Source organism: Microtus pennsylvanicus, chromosome X, assembly GCF_037038515.1.
Source record: "Microtus pennsylvanicus isolate mMicPen1 chromosome X, mMicPen1.hap1, whole genome shotgun sequence".
Classification (NCBI taxonomy): Eukaryota; Metazoa; Chordata; class Mammalia; order Rodentia; family Cricetidae; genus Microtus; species Microtus pennsylvanicus.
The window spans coordinates 71942697-71961524 of NC_134601.1; positions in this window are offsets into that span (position 1 = coordinate 71942697).

Sequence of the window (18828 nt, forward strand, 5' to 3'; positions counted from 1 at the left end):
CTGGCCATAAGTGAACAATTTATTAAAGATGCATTCATTGTCTTAGAAAGTTTGTTTTCTTAAGAAAACACACAATATATGTGTTATTTTTTATAAATATATATTCTGCAAATATCGACTAAGCTATAGGAAATATTCTTATTAATGACTGCATCTTTTTCATGAGATTTTTTTGATTATTTATTAATAGAATTTCAAGGTACTATGAAATCACTAAATGCTAATTTAAAATTACTTAATATAGATAAGATGTTTTAGAAAAATCTATTTTTTTTAGAAAAACACACTAGATCATATGAGATACCTATTTAACAATGAAGCTTTTGAAATTTGGAAAACAAGTAGCATTGCTGTAAGCAAAATACTAAAAGTGCAAAAAGTGTTGAAGATTCCATATTATCTATCTCCCTAATCTCTCATCAGTGCATCAGTGTTTCCTATTATTAACATTTTATATTAGAAACTTCTGACTTAAATTATATGTATGTATAATATATATAATATATGTTACATATATTATATATTATATATGTATGTATACTTACTATATGTATGGTAATTATATATGTGTATATAATACATATAGAAGGATAGATGGATGGATAGATAGATTAGATAGATAGATAGATAGATAGATAGATAGATAGATAGATAGATAACTGATAGATAAATTAGTATATTACATTTTCATTCATTCATTCATTTAGTATATTACATAGGACATGATCACTACCTTGCCAATCCTTTCTGTTCTGCCTATTCCTCTTCTCTACTTCAAAAATACTTGACAGTCTTTTGACTATCTCCATGGTTTACTTTTCAAAAAGGTTACATAGTTGTCTGTTCAGTTTATTCCTCTTATATAGAAATATACATTTGCTGGGCAGTAGTAGCACACACCTTTAATCTCAGCACTAAGATCTCTGTAAATTCAAGACCAGCCTAGTATACAAAAACTAGTTTCAACCCTGTCTCAAAAAAAAAAAAGAAGGAAGGAAGGAAAGAAAAAGAAATATACATTAAGTACACATATCATTTTATGTTTTGATAGATCATTTTAAACATTTATTGTACTATCCATAATTAAATTATATACCAGTGCTTTTTTTGAGATCCATAGAAATACTAACATTTTATTGTAGCACATTAACATTTCCTTTACAACACAAAGTTGCTGTTTCTGTGTGTATGGCAAGAATACCTAAACTAAACTCATTTTTCAAATCCTCGAGTCCTCATGCTGGACATACAACCTCTTAACTTATTTTCTATTATGCAAAATTTGCCCTTCAAATATATTTCCATTCTATTTCCACTCTTTAATGAACTCTAGAAGACACTATTTTGCTCTCTAATTATGCAAATTTTAATAGGTTTATATTTTGTATACAAGATGTAATGTTTCTAATTGTGCTCTTGACTAGTTTCATTTAGTCTAATATTCACCAAGCACATACAATTTTGTGGCAAATAATGATATAGAGATTTTTTATAAATAATACCTCAGTGTTTAGGGATAATAAAATAAATATTGTCAGTTCATTCAAAAATTTAGAAGAAATTAACTAGGTTATAGTCAAACTTAGGGTCTGTACCAAAGAAATTCTAATATAGGATTTTGATAGTTGCTAATAGTTACAATAATGATGAAGAAAGGTAAAGTTGGGAAAGTTGCTGAGGAATCAGATGAGCAGTTATTTGATAAAAAATAAATGCAACATTTATAAATGTCACATAGAAGCCTTTCATTTTCTAAACAAATTCTTAAAATATTGATTTTTGTAATTTAAATGATAAAATTAAAGCAGATTTAAAAAGTTAAAAATATTAATTTCAGACTTTTGTATCCCATCTCCCTCAAGAAATTGAATAATCTCAAAAAAATGATCAACACTGAGAAAAATACAATTTGCTTTAGTTGAATCAAGAAGAAATCGAAACACTAAGAAGACCAATTGTAAAGAGATTTATTAAATAATAAAATAATTCCTTGAATTTTATGACTCAGCATTTAAGAACACTTGCTGCTCTTCCATAGAACATGGAGTCAATCCCCATCACTCACATTTTTTACTCCCAACCAGGTTTATTCCCTTTCTAGAGGATAGAGTACCTTCTTTTTTTTTCAGATATCATCTAAGCATATGGTGCACAGGCATACATATCAGGCAAAACAAAACACTCAACTGTATTAAAACAAACTAAACACTAAAACCTCATTAAGGTAATCTTTATTGCTGAATTTTCCAAACATTTAAAGAGTTCAGGCCAGGCTTTTTTGAAATTTTCTGAAAAGGTAACTGGAAGTCCATTTTATCACACTTGATACCGAAGACAGTCAAAAATGTCACAAGTAAAGAAAGTTATGAGTTCATCTTTCTGGTGATTATCTATATAATTATTCTAAATAATCAATCATGGTACGATATGTTTGTTTTCCTAGGCTTGGAAAAATAAAATGAAAACTTATTTGTTTTTATTTTTTCTTTTCTTGAAAATTGTTTTCATACAATTATTCTGATTACTCTTTTCCCTCCTCATCCTCCTCCTAGTTTCTCCACATCTTCTTGTTCATCTGAATGCACACTCTTGTCTTTCATTTGAAAACATGAAGGAATCTAACTAATAATAGAATAAAATAAGATACTTTATAAGCATCCAAATTATAATATGACAAAACTCCAAAATAAGAAAAAGATCCAAAGGGGGAAAAAAAACATAAACTCATAATACAAACACATGTGTTTACAAACAGAGAAATCTGATAAAATTCAGAAACCAAACGCCATAATACATATACTAAGTGTCAGAGACCAATTTCAATAAATTTACCATTTACAAGGGTAAGTGTTGAAGGAGCTACAGGCCTCTTCCCACAGCCCGGCTCCCAGCCACCTGGATAGCTTATGCCCCGAAATAACAACACACAAATTATATTCATTTAAACACTACCTGGCCCATTAGCTCTAGCTTCTTACTTGCTAATTCTTACATCTTGATTACCTGCTTCTATTAATGTGTGTAGCACCCCAAGGTGCGCTTACCAGGAAGATTCTAGCCTATGTCCATCCTGGGTTGTAGCTTCATCGTGTCTGCCCTGGGGAAGAGCGGCATCGCGTTTTACCTCACTTCTTCTTCCTCCCAGCATTCTGATCTGTTTACTCCACCCACCTATGTTCTAACCTATGAGGCCAAGCAGTTTCTTTATTAATTAACCAATGACCTTCCTCCATCAGGTAAGGACATGGGGATTAGAAAAATAAGTAAAGAGAATGAAGACACAAGTGAAAATAATAAAACAGCAACATAGGATAGTACCAGAGGGAGTTCCAGTGAATACTGAAATCTACCTGTGTTTTTTTTTCCACATGCTTTTATACCCTAATGCAAAAGGGAGAAGAGACAAAAGGCTGCAAGATACAAAGGATGACTAGAACAGTTACTTTCTCCAATACTTTGAGACATTAAACCATTAATTTATTAGAAAAACATTCGGTTGTTTAGACAGTGAATCCACCATATTCAAAGGAAAGAGCATAAATAGACTTGGATTCTCTGAACTTCAATCGGTGTGCTTGGATCTGCATTTGCCATCCTAATGTTCAAAACACCAAGTAACCATACCCTGGGTTAGGGTGTGTAGGCACACTTGTTGTCAACATCTTTGAGCAAGCTAAAAACCTCTGAAGAGTGGTGTGGGACAATGGTCTGTATTGTGTCAATTATATTTTAAATAAATGCTAGTTGACCAGTATTCAGACATGAAGTATAGGCAGGACAACCAGACAGGAAGTAGAAGTGCATCAATGAGAAGAGGAGAATTCTGGGGAGAAGGAAGCCCATTCCTCGGCAGTCAAGACCCAGCCCCAGAAGAAGACAGATGTGACTGCCACGGTGAATAAAGTACCGAACCACGTGGCTAACATAGAAAAAAATAATGGGCTAATGTAAGTTATAAAAGTTAATAAGAAGCCTGAGCTAATGGGATAATCAGTTTATAACTAATGAAGATGTCTGTGTGATTTCTTTGGGACTTAACAATTGCAGGAACTGGGCAGGACAAAAACCTTTAAAACAAATGACTTGCCAACGTGAGGCTGACCAAATCTACTTAAAAGCCTGAGAGAGCTGGAGAAGAAATTCTAGACAAAAAGAGGAGATTTAAGCAAGGCTTATTTATAGCAGCATTTTCTCAAGTGAGTTCTGCTTGCTAGAGGCAAAGGCTCTCATTTAAGAGAAGCTTTCTGACTCAACTTTAGCAGTAAAACCTTGCTCTTTTAAGAGGTCCTGCCACAAAACACTTAAATGATGTTGATGAAAAGCTGACAGCATGCTTTTTTGGATTTAAGCTATAGAAAGAAAAAAAAAGACTGCACTGTTTTAAAATGCTGGCTTTCTGGGTCATCCTGCCAGTGCAAACTCTGACTCTTTCAGGCAGGAGGCCCAGCTCAAGATCATGTAAATGTGGCTTGTGAGCACAGTGCCGCAGCTTGCTTGCTGGCAGTAACTATGAAATACCATAGAGTTGTACATTGCTACAGCTTGTACCTCCACTATGGAATCTCAGAAAGCTAAGAAATGGCATAGATCCAGCTGCCAAAGTCAGTTAATATAGACCTCTGTGTGATTTCCTTGGGAATTAATGATTGCAAGGACTGGGTGGAAAAGAAACTACACATTTTGGGGCTTACACATTTTTCTCCCTTCTTATTCATTTTAATAAAGACTGAGCTTCTGCTATAGGACAGATGATCATATCTCCCCTAGGTGAACATTTTCCCATTTTCTAGACTTACCCATCATTGGTTCATTCAATTTAATTATAAATGATCCTATTTAATGCAGCTTGTGCTAAAAGGATCTTATCTGTCTTTGACTGACGACTCTGTAAGCAAGAGATTAAATGAGAAAATATCTTTAGGCACCTTGTGCCTTTGTATTGAAATAACATGGGTCAATGAATACCAGACTAACTAAAAGAAAACCAATTATATTTTTCTCTATTATAAGGGGCAAACTCATGAAACAGGAACAAAAAGTCCAAACTCAGTTGTGTAGCATAGGAACTGAACTGCCCATGCCTTGACTACAGACAAAGTTCATGGTGTCTGGTCTGGATAATGAGGACACAAGAAAAAGGACTGCCAAACCTTGCCAAGGGTAAGATATTTCTGAACATTTTCCTGCCTCTGAAAATGGTCTGTCAGTGACACTAGGCTGTAGCCAAAGTTGGTTGCTTCAACATTAAAAATGAGATTTGACTGATTGCTCAGGTAGCCAATTGTCTCCGTCATATACTGCTCTCTTTGGAAGCTGCTTGATTGCACTTCCTGCCTATTCAATTAATATTATCACCCTTCTCAGGCCTTCAATGGGATTGAAGATTAAATAGTCTTAATTACCATCTTCTTATGATTTAGCCAAGCCGTTTCCAATGCAAGACTTAGAATCTTTACAATAGAATGTCTATTGAACATTTAGCACCTGTTACTTGCTTAATATTTTTATGTTAGTTGTAATCTTAATTTTATACCTGACATCTTTTCCCAGCATATATAGCTTTGTATTGTTTTTGGAATTCTCTTATTTATACAAAAGAGGGAGTGATGTGGAATCTATGTCAGTCAAGGATCTTTAAGAGGACCAGTTACTCTTTTGAGTACCCAGAGAAAAATACTGGGCTTTGATCTCTCTCTGTGTACGTACAATCATCTCATTAAGCCTTATTATCCTCCTGTGAAAAAAGCACAAATATGCCCCAAAACATAAATTATTACTGGGATTATTTATACTGGATTATTTCACAATCCAGTGTAAGGGTCTTTCCATCTTGCTTTAGCAAAGTTCTACTTGGAGCCATCATGCCAAAATCATTCTGTGGCAGACTGATCATGGTAATCCACATTCCAATAGTTTAGAATAAAGGGACATGATTTAAAGCATTTCTTAGTGACTGGGTCTATAATGCCTCTTTATTTATTTATTTTTTGAAGTTGTGTAGTACACAGTAATTACATGCCTTTTTAGAGACTTCATTTGTTTAGTGGCTTTGTGAACTGCCTGGGGAAACTAGAAGCATTCCTTGCCTTAATAATCTCACTGAGGGACTTGAATTTCCCAGGAAAGTAGCAATAAATAGCAACATAAGCATTGGCTATCTTATTAAAGGCTTGTAAACTATCTTTCTAATCTAAGCTGCAAGTTTGTCTAGCTGACAGTCTTTAACTTGCTCTTTTAGCAGACACATGGCCCAGGCAGGGCAGACTTGTTCTGCAACCCACATCTGTCTACTAGGCTAGGATAGTTAGCTATGTTTTTGAAGATTGGTTGCCTGCTAGAGCCTGGGCAACTGACTTCTGTTTGGCTCTGCTTGTTCTGCCAAATAAAAGCCATGCTCTATTCTCTGCTTGGTTGTCTTGCCTAGGAACTTGGGTGAAAGAGGCTGGTCCTTCATTGCCTTTTGTACCTGGGCAGAGCACAAGACATGCTTTTTATGTTTAGCAGTCCTGTCAGAGGTTAGTGTGGGTGGCAAGTTTACAGGTTCCCAGGTGTCTGCCATTACAGTGACTTTGAGACCTCTGCATCTGCAAGCTTAGTGGGGTATAGCCATGCCACTTTAATTACATTTGTTTTATTATTTTAAATCTTGTAATTTCAAAACTCAAAGAATTTCTGAATCCTCCTATCTGTTACAAAGCCGTAGATTTACCCATTATAGGGTCCTTGGCTCATGGCCCTATTAGTCTTTAACCATTTCTCATAAACCTCTAAACTTTGTTTCTTGACTTTTCTGACTCTGCACCATGGAGTGAAGCAGACTCATTTAGCTGACTACAGCATGGGTGCATGAGCTTCTGCAATCTCTACAGTAGCCCAGAGGCTGTAACTCTATGACCACAGCCTAGATCCACGGCTCAGGCTTTGTGGCAAAGGCACATACTGTGTCCCGTGCTCCCTTCATTCTTTAGCAGCTCAGTACCTGCACTGCAGCTCCATGTCCAGAGCACTGCCACTTACCTTGGGTGAAGTAAGCACTGCAATTTGTCCTCTCCAAGTCCAGGAGCAGCTCAAAGATGGCAATGGGTATACTGGCAGTCGTGAAGTATACTGTTTACATGATCTACAAACTCTGAAAATCTCTGCATTTGTTTATACTCCTCTCCAGCTTCTTTGGCTATCAAAATACACCCAAGCATATGTACAGAGAATTAAATACTATTTTCTTCTCCCATATTTACAAATATTTACAGCTATACTCCCAATATAATCATTGCCCCTTTGTATTAATTTTCTATATTAATATAAGTCCTCACTTTTTATTCTTATACTTGTGGTGTCTCATTTATGGAAGATGCCCATCATGTTTCTCCATTGTACTACTGGTCACACATCCCTCTGTTTTGGGATTTACCTGTTGCCCAATGTTTAGCACCATTTGTCAGAGAACAGCTTTGACAAGAATAACACTTAGTAGGGTATGGGCATTAGGATTAGAAAAATAAGTAAAGAGAATGAAGACACAATAGAAACATAGGGTAGTACCTGGAGTAAGTTTCAGTGAATACTGAAATGTGCCTGTGTTCTTTTTTTTATTTTTTTTCCATTCAAAAATTTACATTTCCAGAACACCGGACGGCAGAGGCGGCTGGAGGATGCCCTCTGCAGCTGGCGGGGACTGACTGGGACCGGCTGGGACCAGCTGGGACCGGCGTGGCAGCAGAGGACACAGGCCGCAGGCAGCAGGAACCTTCGTGGCAGCAGAAGCAGGCTACAGGGACCGCGCACAACACCGAGAGCAGATCGCCCCACTACAATTAAATCAAAGAGCATGAAAACACCAGAACCCAATGATCTTACAACAGAAGGTCTTCAACACCCTAACACAGAAGAAGTGGAAAAAATTGACTTTATGAAAGCAATAGAGTCCCTTAAACAACATGTGAAAAATGCCCTTATAGAAATGGATGAGAAGTATAACCAAAAATTTGAAGAAATGAGTAAATATGTACATAATACCCTGGGAAACCAAGAAAGAACGATCAAACAGGTAATGGAAACAGTTCAAGAATGAAAACTGAAATGGAAGCAAGGAAGAAAACACAAACTGAGGACCAGCTGGATATGGAAAATCTAGGTCAACGAGCAGAGCCTACAGAAACAAGCATAATCAATAGAATACAAGAAATAGAAGAAAGAATCTCAGATTTGGAGGACACCATAGAGAAAATAAACACTCTGATCAAAGAAAACTGCAAAGCCAAAAAATTCTCATCACAAAACATTCAGGAATTATGAGACACAATAAACAGACCAAACCTAAGAATAATAGGAATAGAAGGAGAAGAGCCACAGCTCAAAGTCCCAGAAAATATTTTGAACAAAATTATGGAAGAAAACTTTCCCAATATAAAGAAAGATATTCCTTTGAATATTCAAGAAGCATACAGAACACCAAACAGACTGGATCAAAGAAAAACATCCCCTCACCATATAATAATCAAAACACAAAATATACAGGTTAAAGAAAGAATACTAAGAGCTGCAAAGGAAAAAGGCCACGTAACTTATAAAGGTAAACCGATCAGACTTACACCTGATTTCTCTATGGAAACAATGAAAGCCAGAAGGTCCTGGATAGAAGTACTGCAGAAGCTAAGAGACCATGGATGCAAGCCCAGACTACTATACCCAGCCAAGCTTTCGTTCACTATAAATGGAGAAAACAAGACATTCCAGGATAAGAACAACTTTAAACAATACGTGGCCATGAATCCAGCCCTACAGAAAATAATAGAAGGAAAATCGCAACCCAAGGAATCCAACATTGCCAACACTGCCTACAATAACTGAGGCATCTAGCGACCCTTCACTAGCACAACTCAAAGAAAGGAAACACACAAACTATACTACTAAAAGAGTGACCGGAGTTAACAACCACTGGTCATTAATATCACTTACTATTAATGGTCTCAATTCACCTATAAAAAGGCACAGGCTAAGAGATTGGATACGAAAACAGGATCCAACATTCTGCTGTTTGCAAGAAACACATCTCAACCACAAAGACAGGCATCTACTCAGAGTAAAGGGTTGGGAAAAGGTCTTTCAAGCAAATGGTCCTAAGAAAAAAGCAGGTGTGGCCATATTAATTTCTAACAAAACTGACTTCAAACTAAAATCAATCAGAAGAGATCGAGATGGACACTTTATACTCATAAGAGGAACAATTTGTCAGGATGATGTCTCAATCCTGAATATTTACGCCCCTAATATAAAAACACCCATTCATGTAAAAGAAATATTACTAAAACTCAAGGCAGACATCAAACCACACACACTAGTAGTAGGAGACTTGAATACACCTCCCTCAGCAATGGACAGGTCAATCAGACAGAAACCTAATAGAGAAGTAAGAGAACTACTGGAGGTAATGAAGCCAATGGACTTAACAGATATCTATAGAACATTCTAGCCAAATAGGAATGAATATACCTTCTTCTCTGCAGCTCACGGAACCTTCTCGAAAATTGACCACATACCCAGAAACAAAGGAAGCCTCCACAGATACAAAAAATATCAGTGTCCACCTGTGTCTTATCAGATCACCACAGATTAAAGTTAGAATTCAACAACAATCCTACCTCTAGAAAGCCGACAAACTCATGGAAACTGAACAGTCAACTACTGAACCACACCTGGGTCAAGGAAGAAATCAAGAAAGAAATTAAAGTCTTCCTTGCATTTAATGAAAATAAAGGGACAACATCCTCAAACCTATGGGACACTATGAAAGCAGTGCTAAGAGGAAATTCATAGCACTAAGTGCCCACTTAAAGAAAATGGAGAAAGCATACATCAGAGACTTAAGAGCACACCTGAAAGCTTTAGGAAAAAAATAGAAGCAGACGCACCCAGGAGGAGTAGAAGACTGGAAATAATCAAACTGAGGGTAGAAATCAACAAAATAGAAACACAGAAAACAGTCCAAAGAAACAATGAAACAAAAAGTTGGTTTTCAGAGAAAATCAACAAGATCGACAAACCCCTATGCAACTAATTAAATGACAGAGAGAGAACAGGCAAATAAATAAGATCAGAAATGAAAAAGGGGACATAACTACAGACACCGTGGAAATTCAGAGAATAATTAGATCTTACTACAAAAGCCTGTATGCCACAAATCTAGAAAATGCAAAAACATGGACATTTTTTTAGATAAGTACCACATACCAAAGCTAAACCAAGACCAGGTGAATGATCTAAATAGACTTGTTAGTCACGAAGAACTAGAAACTGCTTTAAAAAAATCTCCCTTTCAAAAAAAGCTCAGGACCAGATGATTTCAATGCAGAATTCTACCAGAACTTCCAAGAAGAGCTAATACCTATACTCCTTAATGTATTTCACAATATAGAAACAGAAGAGTCATTGCCAATTTCCTTTTATGAAGCTACAGTTACCCTGATACAAAAACCACACAAAGACCCAACCAAGAAAGAGAATTACAGGCCTATCTCACTCATGAATATCGACGCAAAAATTCTCAATAAAATACTGACAAACCGAATCCAGGAACACATTAGAAAAATTATCCATCATGATCAAGTAGGCTTCATCCCAGAGATGCAGGCCTGGTTCAACATACGAAAATCTATCAATGTAATCCACCATATAAATAATCTGAAAGAAAAAAAAAACATATGATCATTTCATTAGATGCTGAAAAAGCATTTGACAAAATTCAACACCCCTTTATGATAAAAGTCTTGGAGAGATTAGGGATACAAGGGTCATACCCTAATATAATAAAAGCTATTTACTGCAAGCCGACAGCTAACATTAAATTAAATGGAGAAAAACTCAAAGCCATCCCACTAAAATCAGGAACACGGCAAGGCTGTCCACTCTCTCCATACCTCTTCAATATAGTGCTTGAAGTTCTAACAATAGCAATAAGAAAACATAAGGGGATCAAGGGGATTCGTATTGGAAAAGAAGAAGTTTAGCTCTCGTTCTTTGCAGATGATATGGTAGTATACATAAGCGACCCCAAAAACTCAACCAAAGAACTCTTAGAGCTGAAAAACACTTTTAGTAATGTGGCAGGATATAAGCTCAACTGCAAAAAAAAAATCAGTTGCCTTCCTATACACTAAGGATAAGGAAACTGAGAGGGAAATTAGAGAAGCATCACCTTTCACGATAGCCACAAATAGCATAAAATATCTTGGGGTAACTCTGACCAAGGAAGTGAAAGATCTATTTGACAAGAACTATAAGTCTTTGAAGAAAGAAATTGAAGAGGACACCAGAAAATTGAAGGATCTCCCTTGCTCCTGGATTGGGAGGATCAACATAGTAAAAATGGCAATTCTACCAAAAGCAATCTATAGATTCAATGCAATCCCCATCAAGGTCCCATCAAAATTCTTCACAGATCTGGAGAAGACAATAATCAACTTTATATGGAAAAATAAAAAACCCAGGATAGCCAAAACTATCTTATACCACAAAGGATCGTCTGGAGGCATTACCATCCCTGACTTCAAACTCTACTACAGAGCTACAGTATTGAAAACAGCTTGGTATTGGCATAAAAACAGAGAAGTCGACAAATGGAATCGAATAGAAGACCGTGACATTAACCCACAAACCTATGAACACCTGATTTTCGATAAAGGAGCCAAAAGTATACAATGGAAAAAAGAGAGCATCTTCAACAAATGGTGCTGGCATAACTGGATGTCAATCTGTAGAAGAATGAAAATAGATCCATATCTATCACCATGCACAAAACTCAAGTCCAAATTGATTAAAGACCTCAATATCAGTCCGAACACACTGATCCTGATAGAAGAGAAAGTGGGAAGTACTCTACAACACATGGGCACAGGAGACCTCTTCCTATGTATAACCCTAGCATCACAGACATTAAGGACCTCATTGAATAAATGGGACCTCCTGAGACTGAGAAGCTTCTGTAAAGCAAAGGACACTGTCGCTAAGACACAAAGGCAACCCACTGACTGGGAGAAGATCTTCACCAACCCCGCAACAGACAAAGGTCTGATCTCCAAAATATATAAAGATCTCAAGAAACTAGACCGTAAAAGGCTAATCAACCCAATTATAAAATGGGGCATTGAACTCAACAGAGAATTCTCAACAGAAGAACTTCAAATGGCCAAAAGACACTTAAGGTCATGCTCAACTTCCTTAGCAATCAGGGAAATGCAAATCAAGACAACTTTAAGATACCATCTTACACCTGTCAGAATGGCTAAAATAAAAAACACCAATGATAGCCTTTGTTTGAGAGGTTGTTGAGAAAGGGGTACACTCATCCATTGCTGGTGGGAATGCAAACTTGTGCAACCACTTTGGAAAGCAGTGTGGTGGTTTCTTAGGAAATTTGGGATCATCTTACCCCTGGACCCAGCAATACCACTCTTGGGAATATACCCAAGAGACGCCTTACCATACAACAAAAGTATATGCTCTACGATGTTCATAGCAACATTGTTTGTAATAGCCAGAACCTGGAAACAACCTAGATGCCCTTCAATGGAAGAATGGATGAAGAAAGTATGGAATATATACATATTAGAGTACTACTCAGCAGTAAAAAACAAGGGCTTCTTGAATTTTGCATGCAAATGGATGAAAATAGAAAACACTATCCTGAGTGAGGTAAGCCAGACCCAAAAAGAGGACCATGGGATGTACTCACTCATATTTGGTTTCTAGCCATAAACAAGGACATTGAGCCTATAATTAGTGATCCTAGAGAAGCTAAATTGAAGGTGTAAGTCACAAACAATGCCACACCAATTTGGAATTATGATTAATAGGGTGGTATTTATTTAAAGGGGAAAAAACTTACAGATCACCATCCCAGACAACAGCCCTCTACACAACTACAAAGGGAGTCTAGTCGCCAGCGGAGCAGGAAGTGAAGAGAGAGAGGAGAGGGAAGTGGCCACTTTTTTAAAGGGAGAGAGACCACGCCCCAATGGGCTGGTATCTCAGCGGCTATAGGCTGGAGGAGTGGGAGGACCTCCTGCAACACTAAATAAGGAGAACCCAAAGGAAAACATATAGGCATCCTCCTGAATATTAACCTTCATCAGGCGACGAAAGGAGACAGAGACAGAGACCCACAGTGGAGTACTGGACAGAAATCTCAATGTCCAAATCAGTAGCAGAAGGAGAGAGAGCACGAGCAAGGAACTCAGGACCGCAAGGGGTGCACCCACACACTGAGACAATGGAGATGTTCTACTGGGAACTCACCAAGGCCAGCTGGCCTGGGTCTGGAAAAGCCTGGGATAAAACAGGACTTGCTGAACATAGTGGACAATGAGGACTACTGAGAACTCAAGAACAATGGCCATGGGTTTCTGATCCTACTGCAAGCACTGGCTTTGTGGGAGCCTAGGCAGTTTGGATTCTCAGCTTGCTAGACCTGGATGGAGGTGAGGGTTCCTTGGACTTCCCACAGGACAGGGAACCCTGATTGTTTTTTGGGCTGAGGAGGGGGGGACTTAATTGGGGGAGGGGGAAGGAAATGGGAGGCGGTGGTGGGGAAGAGACAGAAATCTTTAATAAATAAATAAATTTAAAAAAATTACATTTCCTCCCCTCCTCCCATTCCCGTCCTGCTTGCCCACTCACCCTCCTCCCTCCTGATCCCTCCTTAAGAAAAGGCAGGGAACCTTGCCCTGTGGAATGTCCAAGGCCCTCCCCACTACATCCAAGCCTAGGAAGCTTTGCATCCAAATAGACTAGGGTCCCAAACAGCCAGTACTTGAAGGAGAAACAAGTCCCAGTGCCTTTATCAATGGCTTCTCAGCCCCATTGTCAACCACATTAAGAGAGTTTGGTTTGATTGCCCAACTGGATTTGGTGAGCTCCAATTAGAATAGGAACACTGTCTCAGTGGGTGGACCAACCCCTTGCAGTCCAGACTTCCTTGCTCATCTTCTCCCTCCTTCTGCTCTTCAAGTGGACCTTGGGAGCTCATTCCACTGCTCTGATGAGGTTTTCTGTCTCTATCTCCATCTATAGCCAAATGAAGATTCTATGGTGATGTTTGAGATAATCATCAGTGTGATAGCGGGGCAAGGCCAATTCAGGCACCCTCTGCTCTACTGCCCAAGGACCTAGCTGGGGACATCACTGTGATCACCTGGGATCCCCTCAAGAGCCAAGTCTCTTGTCAACCCTAAAATTGCTCCCTTAATATAGATACATTCTTCCCTGCTCTTGTATCTGCCCTTCCTCCATCTCCACCCTTCTACTCCCCCAAGCTCTCTCCAGTCTTTCCTTTCTCACTTCTCTCTACCCCTCTCCCCTTCTCCCACCCCCACCCATACCTTCACCCCCATTCTATCAACTTTTGCCCAGCAATCTTGTTTCCTTACAATTTCCAGGAGGATCTATATATATTTTTCTTTGGGTTCGCCTTGTTATTTGGCTTTTCTAGGCTTGTGAACTATAGGCTTACTGTCCTTTGTTTACAGCTCCAGTCTACTAATTAGTGATGCCATAGTCATCTTTTTGTGTCTGAGTTATCACAATCAAGATAATGTTTTCTATTTCCATCCATTTTCATGCAAAATTCAAGATGTCATTGTTTTTTTACCACTGAGTAGTACTCTAATGTGAATATATTCCACACTTACTTTATCCATTCTTCCATTGAGGGGCATCTAAGTTGTTTCCAGGTTCTAGCTATTACAAATAATGCTGCTATGAACAAATGCTTTTGTAGTATGATTGGGCACCTCTTGGGTATATTCCAAAAAGTGGTATTGCTGGATCCTGAGGTAGATTGATTCCCAATTTTCTGAGAAACTGCCAAACTGATTTGCATAGTCTTTCCACAAGTTTGCATTTTCACCAGGAATGGATGAGCATTCCCCTTACTCCACATCCTCTCCAGCATAGGCTATCATTTGTGTTTTTGATTTTAGCCATCCTGACAGGTGTAAAATGATATCTCAAAGTTATTTTGATTTGCATTTCCCTGATCACTAAAGGGGTTGAATAAGACCTTCAGTTTCTTTTGGCCATTTGATCTTCATCTGATGAGAATTCTCTTTTCCATTCAGTACCCCATTTTCTAATTGAGTTAATTAGAATTTTCATGTCCACTGTCTTGAGTTCTTTATATATTTTGGAGATCAGACCTTTGTCTGATGTGGGGTTGGTGAAGATCTTCTCCCATTTAGTAGAATGCCTTTTTGTCTTTATGACAATATCCTTTGATTTACAGAAGCTTCTCAGTTTCAGGAGGTCCCATTTATTCACTGTTGCTCTTGTCGTCCGTGCTACTGGGGTTATATGTAAAATGTGGTCTTTTGTGCTCATGTGCTGCAGTCTACTTCCCACTTTTTCTTCTATCAGGTTTATTGTGGTCGGATATATTGAGGTCTTTAATCCATTTGGACTTGAGTTTTGTGATAGATATGGATCTATTTTCATTCTTCTATAGGTTGACATCCAGTTATCACAGCACCATTTGTTGAAGATGCTTTCTTTCATCCATTGCATACTTTTAGCTCCTTTGTTGAAAATCAGGGGTTCATATGTTTGTGGCTTAATGTCTGGGTCTTCGATTCATTTCCATTGGTCAATGTCTCTGTTTTTATGCCAGTACCACACTGTTTTCATTACTGTAGCTCTGTAATAGAGTTTGAAGTCATGGATGGTTATGCCTCCAGAAGTTCCTTTATTGTAATGATTATTTTGGCTATTCTAGGTTTTTTGTTTTTCCACATAAAGTTGAGAATAATAATCAACTTTATATGGAAAAACAGAAACTCCAGGAGTGCCTGTGTTTTTTCCATATACTTTTATACCACAGTATAAAAAGGAGAAGAAAAAAAGGCTGCTTTAACATGATACAAAGAAAAACTAGAACAGTTGCTTTCTTCAATATTTTAAGACATCAAACAATTAATTCATTCAAAGAGCATTATGTTGTTTAGGCAGTGAACCCACCCTAGACCAAGTATCTGGAAGGCAGCCACTGATTAGGTCAAACCTCCTAATTCAAAAGAATGAACATAAGTATTCTAGAATTCTCTGACCTTCTGTCAGGGTGGGGTGGATCTACCTGTATGAGCCATCTTAATGTCCTACTTTCCAAGTAACCACTCCCTAGGTCAGAGTAAGTAACCACACTTTCTGTCAACAACATTGGGCCAACTAAAACTCTCTGACCTTCAGACAAGGTAGAAATCCACTCATGTTTTTGGGCATCCACACCACAGAACCTATAAGGTTAGAAAACAAACAAACAAACAGACCAATACCAAATGCTGAGTTAATGTGAGACAGAAAACCTCCAAGGACACATTTGAGTTCTTTTATGATGGTTATCTCCTCCTGGGAATGGAGTGTACCTTAAGAGTGGCTTGTTTGTGAGACTAATCTCTAATGGCTTTGCACGCAGTGGGGAGGGACTTGGTCCTGCCCCAAATTAATGTACCAGACATTATTGACTCCCTATAGGAGCAATTATGAGTTGGGAGAAGTGGATAGGAGGTCGGCTAGGGGAAGATGAGGGAGAGTAGAAGGGGTTGGGAAACAGAACTGTGATTGGAATATAAAAATAAATTTTTAAAACATTAACTATAAAAAATGTCAAAAAAGAGGTTTTTGGGGTTTTTTGGGTTTTATTTTTTTCTTTTTCTTTTTTTCCCCCAGTGAAACTCTCTTGAAAAAAACTACTTTTTTACTTGCAAGTAGATACCCAGTGGATATTGCTTGTGGTTTAGAAATAGGGTTGTGTGTCTACTTCTTTGAACTCTAAAACCCCATCTGGTATAGACCCCTGCAAACTATGTGCATGCTGCTTTGTGAGTTCATATGTGCTTCAGCCTTGTTTGTCTACAAGTACTTAATTAATGATGTCTTCCATTCTCTCTGGTTCTTACATTCTTTCTGTTTCATATTTTGCAGAGTCCCCTAAGAAATGAAGGGAGGGATTTGATGAAGACATTTCTTTTAGAGCTGAATGTTCTAAGGTTTATCACCCTTTGCATTTATTTATTTATTCCCATCTGCTGCAGTAAGAAGTATAATTATTCTGCCACAATAAGGCTGCACTTCTGTGTTCTAAATGTGAGCACGTGCAGAAGGGCCCTTCGGAGAGATACCTGAATGATTAAAGGGTCCCTGTATAATGCACATGCATGAATTTGTGGTTACGTCTACATATGACTCAGCAAAACCCCTGTGCACATGTGTGAGTCACCCATCATCTGCATCATCAGTGTGTGACATAGTCACACCAACTCCCTGTGCACATGTCCTAGACAGCTTTTAAAAGCTGGACATGCTATCTCCCTCTCTCTCTATGCACGCAGATCCCCAGGCCTGTATGCACAACCTCTAATAAATTTCTAAGTGGACTTGTTGCATGTTCTCTGTTTCCTTCTCACATGTGCCAGGTAATTTCATTGTTGATGAGACATGAGAGGCTCTCCTGCCCTGAGCCCTTCTCCTGGGTTAGGGATCTGGTACCAGGAATTTTCTCCACAACTACCACGTGTTCCATATGCCTTGAGCATAATTTCTCTGAACAACATTGTCTTCAACTGGTAAATTTCCCCATTCTGGTCAGCTTAACTGTTTCTCTTAACTTGAGAAATTGACCGTTGAATTCCAGAAATCCTCTGGTGTTCCTAGAAATGGGGAGACTGCCCCCAACCAAGATCTTCAAGGCTATGGTTGTGCCCTTGGCTGACATTCATCTCTGCATTCCTTTCCTTAGCTGAAATTGCGCTTGGAATGGCCCAGTGCCAATCCACCCATAACTGGGGCCCCAGGGTCCTTCAAATTCTTCATTCTCTTTTTCTCCATTTTTTTCTTTTCTTTTTTCTAGTAGTAGGGAGCACAGGGCCCTTTGTTCCATCCCACCCTGCTAGCTTATACCTGAAATAATCGCACAGAAATTGCATTGATTAAATTAATGCCTGGCCCATTAGCTCTAGCCTCTTATTGGCTAACTCTCACAGCTTGATTAACCCATTTCTCTTAAATCCATGTGATTGTGGCTTACAGACAAGAGTCTAACCTATGTCCATCTCAGGCCTGAGATTCATGGCATCTTCCAAACTGCTCTTCTTCCCAGAATTCTGCTCTGTCTACTCCACCTATCTAAGTTCTGCCCTATCAACTAGGCCAAGGCAGTTTCTTTAATAACCAAGGAAAGCAACACAAATAGACAAGGAACTCCTACACCATCTCTCACTGTGAAAGGCTGCTCAGAGCAGCCTCTGGCCACTCTGTGTTCCAAGTTGCTTCCACTGTATCCAGTCATGTCTTACTGTCCCACTCCTGGCCATGGGTCTTGTGTTGCACTGATTCACACCCCACCCACAGTCGAGAGATGTCTTATTATATGTCTTTTGGTGTCACAATTTTGTGAGTTTTCACAAGTTTTGCTATGGGTAGCAAGATATATGAACACATCAATCCACCCCCCCAGGATGCCTTTTAGAGGCCCTAAAATCCCAGGTCTTAATGCCCTACCTATATATTCCCACACTTGTCCACCTTTGTTAAAAAAAATGGCCTTGTTACAGTTTAGATTGTAATCTAAAGTGGCTGCCTAACAGCACCTTTGATCCCAACATTTTACTGGAGCTTTCTAACTACTGTCACTGCACAGGCAAATGGAAAGAGTTTCCTGTTGATATGTAGGCTCTAAGGAGGCTGTTCATCTGCTCACTTTCCTCTGGCTATGCCATTTGTACGAGAAAAACCCTCCACTACCACTCTAGACCCAGATAACAAATCCTTGCCCTTTTACCTCAG